At 39.1% G+C, this 15192-nt stretch overlaps 1 protein-coding gene across 3 annotated transcripts in view; it reads left to right on the top strand.

The window, feature by feature from the left end:
• FRMD3 (FERM domain containing 3) overlaps positions 1-15192 on the top strand; it is a 325040-nt gene that overhangs the window by 303801 nt on the left and 6047 nt on the right. The window lies entirely within an intron of this gene.

Here is a 15192-nt window from a genome sequence, read left to right as displayed (position 1 = left end):
CAGCTTGCATTTTTTTTTTTTTAATTGAAGTGAAGGTCACAACATAAAAACAACCATTTTAACATGAAAAATTCAGTACCATTTAGTACATTCACAGAGCTTTGCAACTTACATCTCTATCTAGTTCCAACACACTTTCATCACACCAAAAGGAAACCTGATAACTATTGAGCAGACACTCCTCATTCAGCCCTTCCCTCAGCCCCTGGCAACCATCAGTACGATCCCTGTCTCTATGGATTTACCTGTTCTGGATATTTCATATGGAGATAAATAAAATCATATGTTATGTGAGGTTCTGTGACTATCTGCTTTCACTCAGCATGTTTTTGACATTCATCTATGTTGTCATACATCTATAAGAATTGAATAATAGTCCATCATATGAATAAGTCACATTTTATCTATTCATCCATTTATGGACCTTTGGGTTGCTTCTGATTTTTAACTATTGAATTAGTGCTGCTTTGAACATTTCTGTACAAGTATTTGGATACTTGTTTTCAATTTTTTGGAGTTATATATACCTGGGAATAGAACCTGGATTGTATAGTCATCGTCTGACTTGAGGACCTGTCAAACTGTTTTCTATGGCAGCTAAACCATTTTAAAATCCCCTCAGCAATGTTCAAGGGTTCCAGTTCCTCCTTACCCTTAACCAAGACCGGTTATCTTCAGATTTTAAAAAATAATGACCATTCTAGTGGGTGTGAAGTGCTATCTTATTGTGGTAACGATTAATGACATTGAACACATTTTCATGTGCTTGTTGGCCCTTTTTATTTTGCTTGCATGTTTTATGGTATCTTTCATCTAAGATGCTCAGTACTGTCATACCAGAGCTATCAGGAAATAGCTACTGATATTTCAAAGATAAAACCAGTAATTCAGTCCTGCACATCATTTCCCCCCAGTTTTATTGAGATGTAATTGACATACATCATTATATAAGCTTCGGGTATACAGCATATGAATTCGAGTAAACTCCGCGAGTTGGTAATGGACAGCGAGGCCTGGCATGCTGCAGACCATGGGGTCGCAAAGAGTTGGACATGACTGAGCGACTGAACTGACTGATACAGCATAATGGCTTCACTTACAAATATGAAATGATTACTGCATTGCCTTTAATTAGCATCCATCATCTCGTATAGATACAACAAAAAGGAAATTTTTTTCCTTGTGATAAGGATCTTAGGACCTACTCTAACAACCTTCATATATATCATATAGCAGTATTAACTATAGTTACCGTGTTGTACATTATATTCCTAGTACTTACTTATAACCAGAAATTTGTATCTTTTAACTCTTCCCTCTGCTTCTCCCTCTCACCACTCCCTGTCTCTGATAGTCACAAATCTGACTCCTTTTTCAATGAGTTTTTAAAAAAAAATTAGATTCTGTATATACATGAGATCATATAGTGCTTGTTTTTTTCTACCTGAACTTATATCATTTAGCATAATGAGTTCCAGATTCATCCATGTTGTCACAAATGGGAAGACTGTCTCATTTTTTTGGGTGGCTGAATAATATTCTAGTGTTTGAGTATGTGTGTGTAACTGCTTTGTGTATATGTATTCACAGATAAATGGACACGTCAAACACAGGGGAGCAGATGTCTTTTCAAGTTAGTGTTTTTGTTTCTTTTTGATATATTCTCAGAAGTAGAATTGTTAGATTGCATGGTAGTTCAGTTTTTAACTTTTTGAGGAATCTCCGTATTATTTTCTATAGTGCCTGAACCAGTTTACAATCCCACCAACAGTGCACCAAGGTTTCCTTTTCTCTGCATCCTCACCAGCATTTGCTACACTTGTCATTTTTGATGATGACCATTCTAAAAGGCATGGCATAATATATCGTTGTGGTTTTGATTTGCATTTCCCTAATTATTAGTGATGTTGAACCTAGTTTCATGTAACTGTTGGTCTTTCATGTATCCCCTTTAGAATAAAAATGTCTTTTGAGACCTTTTGTCCATTTTCAAATCAAATTATTTGTTCTTTCACTACTGAGTTGTATGAGCTCTTCATATATTTTGGATATTAACTCCTAAATCTGATATAGGTTGGAAATATTTTTCTTCCCATTTCATAGGTTGTTTTTCCATCATTGTTTGCTTCTTGTTTGTTTCCAGGAGCTTCTTAGTTTGGTGTAGTCCCACTCATTTTTGATTCGGTTGCTTGTGCTTTAGGTGTCATATATAGAAAACCATTGCCAAGACTTATGTCAAGAAGCTTTACCCTCCCCCCATCACCACCACGTTTTCTTCTGGGAGTTTCATGGCTTCAGGTTTTACATTTAAGTTGTTAATCCAATGCAAGTTAATTTTTATGAGTAGTGGAAGTCCTGGGTGTAGTTCCATTCTTTCACATGTGAATAGCTAATTTTCTCAGCACCATTATTGAAAAGTATTTTCTTCACTGAGTATTCTTGCCTCCCATGTCAAATATTATTTGAGTAATATGCTTGGGTGTATTTCTGGGCTCAAGATTCTGTCCCACTGATTTGTCTGTCTTTATACCAGTACTATCGGAGAAGGCGATGGCAACCCACTCCAGTACTCTTGCCTGGAAAATCCCATGGATGGAGGAGCCTGGTGGGCTGCAGTCCATGGGGTTGCTAAGAGTTGGACATGACTGAGCGACTTCACTTTCACTTTTCACTTTCATGCATTGGAGAAGGAAATGGCAACCCACTCCAGTGTTCTTGCCTGGAGAATCCCAGGGATGGGGGAGCCTGGTGGGCTGCCTTCTATGGGGTTGCACAGAGTCGAACACGACTGAAGCGACTTAGCATACCAGTACTATACTGTTTTGATTATTGTAGTTTTATATATAGTACAGCTTGAAATCAAAGTGTGTTGCCTCCTGCTTTGCTCTCCTTTCTCAGGATTACTTTGGTATATATTTAGGGTCTTCTGTGGTTCCATATAGGGGCTTCCTTGGTGACTCAGATGGTTAAGAATCTGCCTGCAATGGAGGAAACCCAGGTTAAATCCCTGTGTCAGGAAGATCCCCTGGAGAAGAGAATGGCAATCTACTCCAGTATTCTTACCTGGAATCACATGAACAGAGGAGCCTGGAAGAGTGGTTTTTTCTACTTCTGTAAAAAAAAGTTCAATGGAATTATGACAGGGACTGCACTGAATCCAAAAATGGCTCTGATAGTATTGACATTTTAACAAAATTAATTGTTCCAATCCATGAACAAGGGATACCTTTCCATTTACTTTGTCTTCTTCAGTTTCCTTAATCAGTGTCTTATAATTTTCAGAATAGAGATTTTTCACCTTCTGGCTAAGTTTATTCCTAAATATCTTACTGTTTTTTATGCTGTTATAAACAGGATCATTTTTTCCAGATAATTTGTTGTTAGTATGTAGAAACACTACTAATTTTTGTACGCTAAATTTATATGGTGCAACTTCACTGAATTCATTGATTAGTTCTAATAGCCTTTGGTGGAGTCTTTAGGATTTTCTGTGTATAAAAACATGTCACCTGCGAATAGACATAATTTTACTTCTTCCTTTCCAATTGTGATGCCTTTTATTTATTTTTCTTGCTTGATAGCTCTAGCAAGGACTTCCAGTATTGTTCTGAATAGGAACGGTAAGAATGGGCACCCTTGCCTTGTTCATGATCTTGGAGGAAAAGATTTCAGTCTTTCACCATTAAGTATGTTAGCCATGGGCTTATCATATATGGCCTTCATTATGTTGAGGTACATTCTTTCTATACCTAATCTGTTGAGTTTATATAGTATAAAGAGATGTTGAATTTTTTCAAATGCTTTTTCTCCATCTATTGAGATGATCATATGATTTTTTCTTTCATTTTGTTAATTTGATGTGTCACATCGATTTTCACATGTTGAACCATCCTTGCTATGCCAAGTATAAATCCCATTTGATCACAGTGCATGATTCCTTTAATGTGTTACTGGATTCAGTTTCCTAGTATAAAGAATTTTTCATCAATATTCATGAGGGATATTGGTCTATGGTTTTCTGACAGTGTCCTTTTTGGCTTTGGTGTCAGGGTAATGAAGGCCTCATAAAATAAGACTTGGAGTGTTCCCTTCTCTTTGATTTTTTAAAAAGCATTAAAAAGGGTTAGTGTTAATTCTTCTTTAAGATTTGCAGGTGAAGCGATCTGGTTCTTGGCTTTTCTTTATTGGGAGATTTTTGATCACCAGTTCAATCTCCTTACTAGTAATCAGTCTGTGCAGACTTTCTATTTCTTGTTTCAGTCTTGGTGGTTTGCTTGTTTCTGAGAATTTTTCCATTTTGCTACATTGTCCAGTTTGTTGGCATATACCAATATTTCTTCATGGTAGCCTTTTATGATTCTTTTTATTTATATGGTATCAGTTGCAGTGTTTCTTTTTTTCATTTATAATTTTGTTAATTTGGGTCCTCTTTTTTTCCTTGGTTATCCAGCTAAGGTTTTGTTAATTCTGTTTATCTTCTCAAAGAACAAACTTAATTTGGTTAATCTTTCCTATTTTCCTGTGCTCTATTTCTGCTCTAACCGTTAGTTTTTACTTTCTGTTGTTAATATTGTGCTCAATTTGACCACCTTTTTCTAGTTCCTTAACCCACAGAGTTAGGTTTTTTAAAATCAGTATTACTTCTTCTTTTCTAACTTGGATTCCTTTCTTTTTTTTCCCTCTTCTGATTGCGATGGCTAGGAATTCCAAAACTATGTTGAATAAAAGTGGCTAGAGTAGACATCCTTGTCCTTTTTTTAAAGATATTTTTCTTATTTTTAGTTTTATTTTTTAACACCAAAGCATTTGTATTGGAGTATAACTGATTAACAATGTTGTGACAGTTTCAGGAGAACAGCGGAGGAACTCAGCCATACATAAACATGTATCCATTCTTCCCCAAGCCCTGCCCCCATCCAGGCTGGCACATGATCCTTATCTTGTTCTTGATCTTAGGGGAAATGATTACATTTCATTGTTGAGTGTGATGTTGGCTATAGGTCTGTCATATATGACCTTTATTATGTTGAGGTATGTTCCCTCTGTTAGCCTTTGCCCTGCTTCATTTTGTACTCCAAGGCCAAATTTGCCTGTTACTCCAGGTATCTCTGGACTTCCTACTTTTGCATTCCAGTCCCCTTTAATGAAAAGGACATTTTTCCCCCACTGGTCATAGTAAACACCCTCTTCCAACAACACAAGAGAAGACTCTACACATGGACATCACCAGATGATCAATACCGAAATCAGAGTGATTATATTCTTTGCAGCCAAAGGTGAAGAAACTCTACACAGTCAGCAAAAACAAGACCAAGAGCTGACTGTGGCTCAGATCATGAACTCCTTATTGCCAAATTCAGACTTAAATTGAAGAAAGTAGGGGAAACCACTAGACCATTCAGATATGACTTAAATCAAGTCCCTTACAATTATTATACAGTGGAAGTGACAAACAGATTCAAGGGGTTAGTCTGATCTGATAGAGTGTCTGAAGAACTATGGACAGAGGTTCGTGATATTGTACAGGATGCAGGGATCAAGACCATACCCAAGAAAAAAAAGTGCAAAAATGCAAAATGGCTATCTGAGGAGGCCTTACAAATAGCTGTGAGAAGAAGAGAAGTGAAAGGCAAAGGAGAAAAGGAAAGACAGACCCGTTTCAATTCAGAGTTCCAAAGAATAGCAAGGAGAGATAAGAAAGCTTTCGTCAGTGATCAGTGCAAAGAAATAGAGGAAAACAATAAAATGGGAAAGACTGAAGATCTCTTCAAGAAAATTAGAGATACCAAGGGAACATTTCATGCAAAGATGGGCACAATAAAGGACACAAATGGTATGGACCTAACATATTAGGTCCATATTAAGATATTAAGAAGAGGTGGCAACAATACACAGAAGAACTATACAAAAGAGATCTTCATGACCCAGATAACCACGATGGTGTGATCACTCACCTAGAGCCAGACATCCTGGAATGTGAAGTCAAGTGGGCCTTAGAAAGCATCACTACGAACAAAACTAGTGGAGGTGATGGAATTCCAGTTGAACTATTTCAAATCCTACAAGATGATGCTGTGAAAGTGCTGCACTCAATATGCCAGCATTTTTGGAAAACTCAGCAGTAGCCACAGGACTGGAAAAGTCAGTTTTCATTCAAATCTCAAAGATAGGCAATGCCAAAGAATGCTCAAACTACTGCACAATTGCACTGATCTCACACACTAGCAAAGTAATGCTCAAAATTCTCCAAGCCAGGCTTCAACAGTATGTCAACTGTGAACTTCCAGATGTTCAAGCTGGTTTTAGAAAAGACAGAGAAACCAGAGATCAAATTGCCAACATCCAATGGATCATTGAAAAAGAGTTCCATAAAAATATGTACTTCTGCTTTATTGACTACACCAAAGCCTTTGACTGTGTGGATCACAACAAACTGTAGAAAATTCTGAAAGAGATGGGAATACCAGACCACCTGATCTGTCTCCTGAGAAATCTGTATGCAGGTCAAGAAGCAACAGTTAGAACTGGCGATGGAACAAGAGACTGGTTCCAAATCAGGAAAGTAGTATGTCAAGGCCATATATTGTCATCCTGCTTATTTAACATATGCAGAGTACATCATGAGAAATGCTGGACTGGAGGAAGCACAAGCTGGAATCAAGATTGCCTGGAGAATTATCAATAACCTCAGATATGCAGATGACACCACCCTTGTGGCAGAAAGTGAAGAGGAACTAAAGAGCCTCTTGATGAAAGTGAAAGAGAAGAGTGAAAAAGTTTGCTTAAAGCTCAACATTCAGAAAACTAAGATCATGGCATCTCGTCCCATCACTTCATGGCAAATAGATGAGGAAACAATGGAAACAGTGAGAGACTTTATTTTTTGGGCTCCAAAATCACTGCAGATGGTGACTGCAGCCATGCAATTAAAAGACCACTTGCTCCTTGAAAGAAAAGTTATGACCAACCTAAACAGCATATTCAAAGACAGAGACATTACTTTACCAACAAAGGTCTGTCTAGTCAAAGCTATGGTTTTTCCAATAGTCATGTATGGATGTGAGGGTTGAACTATAAAGAAAACTGAGCATTGAAGAATTGATGCTTTTGAACTGTGGTGTTGGAGAAGATTCTTGAGAATCCCTTGGACTGCAACAAGATCCAACCAGTCCATCCTAAAGGAAATCAGTCCTGAATATTCATTGAAAGAACTGATGCTGAAGCTGAAGCTCCAATACTTTGGCCACCTATTGCGAAGAATTGACTCACTGGAAAAGACCCTGATGCTGGGAAAGACTGAAGGCGAGAGGAGAAGGGGATGACAGAGGATGAGATGGTTGGATGGAATCACTGACTCTATGGACATGAGTTTGAGCAGGCTCTGGTAGTTGGTGATGGACAGGGAAGCCTGGTGTGCTGCAGTCCATGGGGTCGGAAAGAGTTGGACACAACTGAGTGAGTGACCTGATGTTCCCTCTATGCGTACTTTCTGGAGAGTATTTTTTTTTTTTTTATCATAAATGGGTGTTGAATTTTATTAAAAGTTTTTTCTGCATCTATTGAGAAGATCATATGGTTTTTATTCTTCAATTTGTTGACATATTTATATCACACTAACTGACTTGTAGATATTGAAAAATCTTTGCATCCCTTGGATAAATCTCACCTGACCATGTGTATGATCCTTTTAATGTATTGGTTGTTTCAGATTGCTGGCATTTTGTCAAAGACTTTTGTGTCCATGTTCATCAGTGATATTGACCTTTGCAATTTTCTTTGCATGTTATCTTTGGTTTTGGTGTCAGGGTATAGTGGCCTTAGAGATAGTGGCCTTCCTCTGAAATGTTTTTGGAATGTGTCAGAAAGACAGGTGTTAACTCTTCTTTAAGTGTTCAACAGAATTCACCTGTGAAACCATCTGGTTCTGGACTTTTGTTGGGAGTTTTAAAATCACAGTTTCAATTTTAGTACTTATAATTGGTCTATTTATATTTTCTATTTCTTCTTGATTCAGTCTTGGGAGATTGTAACTTTCTAAGACCTTATCTATTCTTCCAAGTTGTCCATTTTATTGGCATATAGTTGCTTGTAGTAGTCTTGCTTGTAGTAGTCTCATGATCCTTGTTTTTTCTGTAGTGTTCTTTTTCATTTCTAATTTTATTGATTTGAGCCCTCTCCCTTTCTCTTGATGAATCTGGCTAAAGATTTATCAATTTAAAAAAAACAGCTTTTAGTTTCATTGATCTTTTCTATTATTTTCTTTATCTCTATTTTTACTGTGATATTTATGATTTCTTCCCTTCTGCTAATTTGTAGTTTTATTTGTTCTTTCCCTAGTTGCTTTGGGTATAAGATTAGGTTGCTTATTTGACATGTTTCTTGTTTCCTGAAGTAAAATTGTTATTATAAACTTCCCTCTTATAACTAATTTTGTTGCTCCCCAAAGGTTTTGGATCATTGTGCTTTGTTTTCATTTGTCTCTAGGTATTTATCTATTTCTCTTTGATTTCTTCAATGATCCACTGCTTGTTTAAGAGCATATTGTTTAGCCTCCACATGTTTATGTTTCACAGTTTTTTACTTGTAGGTGATTTCTAGTTTCATTGCATTTTGCTCAGAAAAGATGCTTGGTATGAGTTTTTTTTAATTTACCAAAGCTCACCTTGTGGCCCAGCATGTGGTCAATCCTGGATGTTCCACGTGCACTTGAGAAGAATGTGATTTCTGGTACTTTTGAATGGAGTGCTCTATAAACATCAATTAAGATAATCTGCTCTAATGTGTCATTTAAGGCCTGTGTTCCCCTATTGATTTTCTGGATGATTTGTCCATTGATGAAAGTGGGGTGTAAAAAGTCAACCACCTGTAAAAGAATGAAACTAGAACACTTTCTAACACCATACACAAAAATTAACTCAAAATGGATTAAAGATCTAAATGTAAGAACAGAAACTATAAAACTCCTAGAGGAAAACAGAGGCAGAACACTCTTTGACATAAATTACAGCAAGATCCTCTATGACCCACCTCCCAGATTAATGGAAATAAAAGCAAAAATAAACAAATGGGACCTAATGAAAAAAACTTTTACACAATGAAGGAAACTATAAGCAAGGTGAAAAGACAGCCTTCAGAATGGGAGAAAATAATAGCAAATGAAGCAATTGACAAAGAATTAATCTCAAAAATATACAAGCAGCTCAGGCAGCTCAATTCCAGAAAAATAAACAACCCAATCAAAAAACGGGCCAAAGATCTAAACAGACATTTCTCCAAAGAAGACATACAGATGGCTAACAAACACATGAAAAGATGTTCAACATCACTCATTATCAGAGAAATGCAAATCAAAACCACAATGAGGTACCATCTCACACCGATCAGAATGGCTGCTATCCAAAAGTCTACAAGCAATAAATGCTGGAGAGGGTGTGGAGAAAAGGGAACCCTCTTACACTGTTGGTGGGAATGCAAACTAGTACAGCCACTCTGCAGAACAGTGTGGAGATTCCTGAAAAAACTGGAAATAGAACTGCCATATGACCCAACAATCCCACTGCTGGGCATACACACTGAGGAAACCAGAATTGAAAGAGATACATGTACCGCAATGTTCATCACAGCACTGTTTATAATAGCCAGGACATGGAAGCAACCTAGATGTCCGTCAGCAGACGAATGGATAAGAGAGCTGTGGTAGATATACACAATGGAATATTACTCAGCTCTTAAAAAAATGCATCTGAATCAGTTCTAATGAGGTGGATGAAACTGGAGCCTATTATACAGAGTGAAGTAAGCCAGAAAGAAAAACATCAATACAGTACACTGATGCATATATATGGAATTTAGAAAGATGGTAATGATGACCCTATATGCAAGACAGCAAAAGAGACACAGATATAAACAACAGACTTTTGAACTCTGTGGGAGAAGGCGAGGCTGGGATGATTTGAGAGAATAGCATTGAAACATGCATATTACCATATGTGATAACAGATCACCAGTCCAAGTTCAATGCATGAAACAGGGCACTCAAAGCTGGTACACTGGGACAACCCTGAGGGATGGAGGGAGGTGGGAGGGGGTTTCAGGATGAGGGACGCATGTACACCCAAGGCTGATTCATGTCAGTGTATGGCAAAAACCAGTACAATATTGTAATTAGCCTCCAATTAAAATAATTTTTTTAAAGTCCCTCACTCTTACTGCCTTACTGCCAATTTCTCCTTTTATAGTTGTCAGTATCTGTCTTCTATATTCAGGTGCTCCTATGCTGGGGTCATATATATTTACAGTTGTTGTATATGCTTCTTAGATTCATCCCTTGATCACCAGGTAGTGTCCTTCTTTGTCTCTTGTAACAATCTTTAAAGTCTATTTTTTCTGATATGAGTATTGCTACTCCAGCTTTCTTTTGATTTCCGTTTGTGTGTCCCCAGATCTCAAGTGCATCTCTCATAGACAACATAAATATGGGTCTTATTTTTGTGTCCCTTCAGGCAGTCTGTGTCTTTTGGTTGGGACATTTAATCTATTTACATTTAATGTAATTAGCAGTATATATATTCTTTTTTTTTCTTTTTTTTTTTTCAGTTTCCACTTCTTTATTCTTTTTTTTTTTTCTAATTTTTTATTTTTCAGTGGGTTTTGTCATACATTGATATGAATCAGCCATAGAGTTACACGAATTGCCATTTTCTTAATTGTTTTGGATTTGTTCTGTTTAGGTCTTTTTTCTTGCCTTCCACTTTTGTTCTCTTGTGATTTGATTTCTAACTTTAGTGTTGTGTTTGGGTTCCTTTTTCTTTTGTTTTTGTTAACTATATGGATTTTGGTTTGTGGTTACCGTGAGGTTTCGATATAGCATTCTCTATGTAAACCATATTATTTTTAAGTTGTTGGTCTTAATTATTATATGAATTCCTATATCCTGCATTTGTACTCTCTTCTCATAATTGTTGGTTTTGGTATCACATTTTTGTGCAGATGATTGGAGCATACCAAAATATACCCTACATCCAAAGACAAAGAGGCAATGAGACACTAGGAGGAATGCAGTCACAGTATAGTGAAATTCCGTACCTGCCACATGGGTGGCCCACAAACTGGAAAATAATTTGACCACAGAAATACTCCCACAGGAGTGAAAGTCCTGAGCCTCATGTCAAGTTTCCCAGCCTGGGGTTCCAGCAGCAGCAGGAGAATTCCTTTAGAGAATCTGTATTTGAAGGCCAATGGGGATGCTAAAGGACTGGGGCAAACAAAAACTTTATTCTTGGAGGGCTTATAAAAGTCCCGTGTACACCAGTACCCAGGGAAAAGAGCAGAGACCTCATAAGAGACTGGGCCAGACTCAACTACTAGTATCAGAGGGCCTCCTGTAGAGGTGGGGAGTGCCTGTGGCTCACTGTGGGGACAAAGATAGTGGCATGTCTGGGGAGTACTCATTGGTTGTGAGCCCTCCTAGAGGCCACCATTTCCACCCCAAGACCCAGCCCCATTCAACAGCTTGGAGGATCCAGTGCTAGGATGCCTCAGGCCAAACCAACAAACAGGGTGGGAACACAGCCCCAAGAATCAGCAGACAGGCTGCTAAAAGTCTTCCTGAGTATGGCCCCACCCACCAGAGAGACAAGACACAGCTCCACCCAATAGTGGAAAGGAGCCCGCAGCCCGAATATCAGGAAGCCTGCAAAAACCTCTTAGCCTTATCCACCAGAGTGCAGAAAGCAGAAGCAAGAGCTACAGTTCTGCAGCCTGCATAATGGAAATTTCAATCACATGAAGTTAGACAAAATGAGACTGCAGAAGAATATGTCCCAGTTGAAGGAACAAGACAGAACCCCAGAACAACAACTAAGTGAAGTGGAGATAGGCAATCCACCTGAAAAAGAATTCAGAGTAATGATAGCGAAGATGATCTAAGATCACAGAAAAGAATGGAGGTACAGATCAAGAAGATGAAAGAAATGTTTAACAAAGACCTAGAAGAACTAAAAAACAAAGAGATGAACAATACAATAACTGAAATGAAAAATACATTCATTGCTTTCCCAATTTTGTTTAATTGTTGTGTATTCTTGTAATTCACAAAACTTCTTTAAGAGCATTATTCTGAATTCTTTGTTCACAGATCTCATTTCTTTAGGGCTATTACTGCCTTTTTAGTTTCCTTTAGCATTGTCATATTTACCTGATTTTTCAGGATCCTTGATTCCTTACATTGGTATATGTGCATCTGAGTAAGTGACCTCTTCTAGACTTTGCAGATTCACTTTGGATTCATTAATCAGCTCAGTTTGGGTTTCTGGTATCTTCTGGTAACATCCTTGGGCAAATGAGACCTGCTATTAGAGTCTATTATGGGGCTAGGCAACTGTTAAAGCTCTGAGGCTGCCTATGGTGGGGGTGGGGGGGGTGCTGCCACTGACTGATAACAGCTGGACAGAATTGCTGGCTTGGTTGCATGCCCAACTGAGGCTATACTATTGGTTCTGTTGTTGTCTGGATTCTCTGGTCAGGACTAGGGACTAAATTCAGTAGTAAACAGGCTATGGATTCACTCCCCTACCCTGGTAGGGCAGCAGAATGGGACCCAGTGCCTATACGACTCACAGTTTGGGGAATGTTGTAAGCAGGGCTGCTGGATGGCCTACACAGGCTTTTGTGCTCTGGTAAGGCTCCCTCGTCAGGTGGACTATAGGCTAGTTCAGCAATGAATGGGGCTATGAATTAGTTTCCCTGGCTAAGCTAATTTAGGCATAGTGGTAAAAGTAGCTCCAAGGCCACTAAGGCTGTCTGTCATCATCAATCAAGTTGACCCAGGCCCTAAGTCCTACAGCCAAACTGGGCCACTTGCTTTGCTCTAAAAGTAATCAGCTTTGCCTGCCTATTTCTCAGCTCCATTGTTGCTGGGTAATGCAACTTCCAGGTATTCTCACCATCCCTTCCTGTCAGATGGAGCTAATAACTCAGCTCCTCCCTGGGCTGGACTGGGAGGGCCCATTTTAGGTAACTTCCAAATTTCCCCAAACAGACTTTCTCTTTGGAAGGGGCTGGGATCTAGAATCCACAGTGGGTGGAGCTATGACTCAGTTCTTCTCCCTGGATGTGAATAGACCAGACTCCGGGGCTCTCCTAGCTCTCTTCTGAGGACTGAAATCAGGCAGACCTGCACCCTACTGAGTGTTCTGCAGATGAGCAAAGCCACTGGTTGGGACTAGTACTTAGCTCTGCAGGTATGAATTTGGTCAGCCAAGATCTGAGTGCTGACTTGTTGGAAGTCCCTCCGTGCCCCCTTCTCCCTCATAGATTCCTAGTGGTTGAGCCCTACTAAGTCCCCAGTGATACTATGGGATGAAATCCACAATAAGGGCTCCTATAAAGGGACCCACAATGCAGGGAAGTAGCTGGATGTAACCCCAAGCTCTCTTTTCCCACTGGGGTGATCTCTCAGTTTGATGTTGTGCCAGCTTCGGGGAGAGGCAATGTGGTCAACATAGCTGTTCCTCTTACCTTTTGAATGCAGGGTATCTTGGTCTCTGGTGCAGGAGGGTACTTCAACCTCACTTCCATGTTTTAGGATTTTCTCCATTGGTGTCTCATTCATGAGTGGTTGTTAGTAGTTGTTCTTGTGAGGTGGAGTAAAGTTAGGAACAACCAATGTTGGCATCTTGGTTGACATCATTTCCTGCACATCTTGAAGAGAGGGAAATCCTGAAATGTACCCATTAAAAGCATATGTCCGTGCTCAATAGCTCAGTTGTTAACCCCATGGAACCTGCCTGCCAGGCTCCTCTGTCCGTGGAATTTTCCAGGCAAAAATACTGGAGTGGGTTGCCATTTCCTTCTCCAGGGGATCTTCCCAACCCAGGACTAAACCCACACCTCATGTTGTCTCCTGCATTGGCAAGCAGATTCTTTACCACTGCACCACCTGGGAAGTCCAAAAGCAGACTTACAGTTACCTAATGTACTTGGCTTCCAACTTGGTATTATACTGTAGATCCATCTTGGGAACATTTCTTTGATTCTTCCTTCCCCACTAAGAACCCAATACTCAAAATCAGGAGAGCTGGCCTTAGGCCTGATAGTAGGTAACTGGATTTCCCATCTATAAAATGAAGCGTTGAGAAATACCTCTCCCCCAGTAAATTTTAAGAAATAATATTCATACCTTTTGACCAAGTAATTTTTCTTTCAGACATCCATCAAATGAACTGAAACAAAAGGGGAGAAATGTAAACAAGAGGCTGTAAATGTAACGATAGCTCATGGAATTTTCTCTTCATGACTGCAAAGCAGTCTAAATGTTTTGTTGTTCAGTTGCTCAGTCGTGTTCAACTCTGCGACCCCATGGACTGCAGCATGCCAGGCTTCCCTGTCTTTCACCATCTCCTGGAGCTTGCTCAAACTCATGTCCATTGAGTTGGTAATGCCATCCAACCATCTCATCCTCTATCGTCCCCTTCTCCTCCTGCCTTCAATTTTTCCCAGCGTCAGGGTCTTTTCCAATGAGCCAGCTCTTTGCATCAGGTAGCCAGAGTATTGGAGCTTCAACTTCAGTATCAGTCCTTCCAATGAATATTCAGGATTGATTTCCTTTAGGATGGACTGGTTTGAGCTCCTTGATGACCAAGGGATTCTCAAGAGTCTTCTCCAATACCACAGTTCAAAAGCATCAATTCTTCGGCACTCAACTTTCTTTATGGCCCAGCTCTCACACCCATACATGACTACTGGAAAAAGCATAGCTTTGGCTTGATGGACATTTGTTGGCAAACTAATGTCTCTGCTTTTTAATATGCTGTCTAGGTTTGTCATAGCTTTTCTTCCAAGAAGCGAGCGCCTTTTAATTTCATGGCTGCAGGCATCATCTGCAGTGATTTTGGAGCCCAAACAGTAAAGTCAGCCACTGTTTCCACATCTATTTGCCATGAAGTGATGGGACCAGATGCCATGATCTTCATTTTCTGAATGTTGAGTTTTAAGCCAGCTTTTTCACTCTCCTCTTTCACCACCTTCATCAAGAGGCTCTTTAGTTTCTCTTCACTTTCTGCCATAAGGGTGGTATCATCTGCATATCTGAGGTTATTGATATTTCTCCTGGCAATCTTGATTGCAACTATTATTATTGGGCAACTATTAATATTAACAGTTCATATTAACTATTAAAGGTTAACTATTAAT

Source organism: Muntiacus reevesi, chromosome 10 (assembly GCF_963930625.1).
Source record: "Muntiacus reevesi chromosome 10, mMunRee1.1, whole genome shotgun sequence".
NCBI lineage: Eukaryota > Metazoa > Chordata > Mammalia > Artiodactyla > Cervidae > Muntiacus > Muntiacus reevesi.
The sequence above is the reverse complement of the archived record's forward strand: the minus strand, read 5'-3'. Positions and strand labels throughout refer to the sequence as shown.